The following is a 2161-nucleotide window of genomic DNA, read 5'->3' as shown; positions in this document are numbered from 1 at the left end:
TAGGTGAAGTGTCTGTTCATTTCCTGTGCCCAATTTTTAATTGGGTTATTTGTTTTTTTTCTAATAGAGGTGTTGTAGCTTCCTATATATTGTATAAATTAGTCCCTTGTTGGATGCATAATTGCAAACAATTTTTTCCCATTCTGTGGGCTCCCTTTTTACTGTTTTTTAAAGTCTTTTGATACACATAAGTTTTTAAATTTTAGTATGTTGGAAACTTTTTTAAGACATATTTTGCAGAAGATTTCCCTGATGCAATACATACTCTGATTTCTTGATTGCTGCTTCCATGAGTGCTAATTGTGGAGCCAAGCAAAATGAAGTCTTCTCAGATCACTTGCTCAGCATACACTATGGTAAAGGAATACATCTTTGGTATACACATTTCCTGATATTAAACCAGGCATTTATAAAAGACAATGCTCCATGAATTGATAGAATACAAACTGATATATTTCAACAAACTGATGCAACACTGGAGGTGCTAACTTATCTATGCCAGGAAAATTGGAGGAAAGCTACCTGTCCAGCTGTTTTGAAGAGATCCACATTTGGGACAATTCCAAAGAAAAGTGACCCAGCAGAATGTCAAAATCTTTGAACAATATCATTACTATCACATGTAAGTATTTTTTTCCTGAAAGTAATTAAAAAAAAAAAAAATATATATATATATATATATATATATTTCAACAGTACATCAACAGAGAACTCCCAGACATTCAAGCTGGATTCAGAAGGGGCTGTGGTACTAAGAATACCATTACTGATATCAGCTGGTATTTAGCTGAAAGCAAAGACAATCAAAATTATCTTTACTATGCTTTATTGGCTATGGCAAGGCTTTTGACTGTGTGGCCCATGATAAACTGAGGATAGCATTATGAAGAATGTATATTCCAGATCATTTAATTGTGCTCATGAGGAACTTGTACATATACCAAGAGGCACTTTTTAGTACAGAACAAAGGATATTATAGAGTGGTTTAAAATTATTTGCCAATAAAATCCTTCAGTCTTGCAAGTGGAAGGTTGAAGTTTTCTTCAGTTCTTTCACCTTGAAAAATTCTGAACATGTTCTTCCCTTTTGGTTTTCTAACTCCACATCTTTGCACACTTCATGTTTGCATTTGCCCTCTGTATCTGCCCTTTGAAAATATCAGTTCAACTCTTTTACTTTCTCATTTCTTTCAGTTGCTGTAAATGATCTAAACTCAAGAACAAATTTCAAAGTCTTTTCTCACATTTAGTCTGCTCTTTCCTTTATTATCCTGCTTTTTAAATGGCTTTTTTATTTCTTCTTTAATGAGGTTTTTGATGTCATTCCACAACTCCTGTGTTCTTAAGGCATTAGTGTCTAATGAATACATTTTAATTCTTGTGATGGTCTATAGATTAAGGTGAGATATATTAAAGGTCATATTTTGACTCTTGTGGTCTTGCTTTAAATGTCTTCAACTTCATCTGGGACTTGCATATATATAAACAATTAATGGTTTGTTCCTAGTCTTTCCCTAGCCTTGTTTTGTATGGTGATATTTAGAGTTTCCACTGTCTCTCCCTACAGATGTAGTCAATTTGAATCCTGTGTTATCCATCTGTTGAGGTAATTGCAATGAATGTCTTTGGACTTGCAGCATTGACCTTAAAATCTCCAGCATCATTTCCATCATCAAGGTCATATTTTCCAGCTACTGGTTCTTCCTCTTTATTTCCAGTCATTGTATCCCAAACACCAGAAATGGTCAATTCACCTTAATTGTGTATTTGATAAATTTCAGACTAAAGAATTAGTTGGCTGTTGTTGTTGTTAGATGCCATTGTGTCAATACCGATACATAGCAACCCTATGCACAACAGAATGAAATACTGCTGGTTCCTACGCCAGCCTCACAATCATTGCTACACCTTAGTGCATTGCTCTTGCCACTGTGCCAATACCAATCATTGTGGTCTTCATCTTTTTCTCTGAACTTTATTTTACTAGACATATCTCCTTCACCAGGAATCCATCCATCCAAACAATATTTCCAAAGTATGAGAGATGAAGTCTGGCCATCCTGGAGTCCAAGGAGCATTCTGGCTATATTTCTTCCAATACAGATTGGTTTGTTTTTTCGTCAGTCCATAGTAATATAAATATTCTCCTCTATCACCATAA

At 34.7% G+C, this 2161-nt stretch overlaps 1 pseudogene; it reads left to right on the top strand.

Moving 5' to 3' along the window:
* The window catches only part of LOC102834056, a 17461-nt pseudogene extending 16254 nt beyond the window's left edge, over positions 1-1207 (top strand).
* The last annotated feature ends 954 nt before the right edge of the window (positions 1208-2161 follow it).

This window comes from Chrysochloris asiatica, unplaced genomic scaffold (assembly GCF_000296735.1).
Source record: "Chrysochloris asiatica unplaced genomic scaffold, ChrAsi1.0 scaffold00088, whole genome shotgun sequence".
Taxonomy (NCBI): Eukaryota; Metazoa; Chordata; class Mammalia; order Afrosoricida; family Chrysochloridae; genus Chrysochloris; species Chrysochloris asiatica.
Note: the sequence above shows the minus strand (reverse complement) of the source record. Positions and strands in the feature narration are given on the sequence as shown.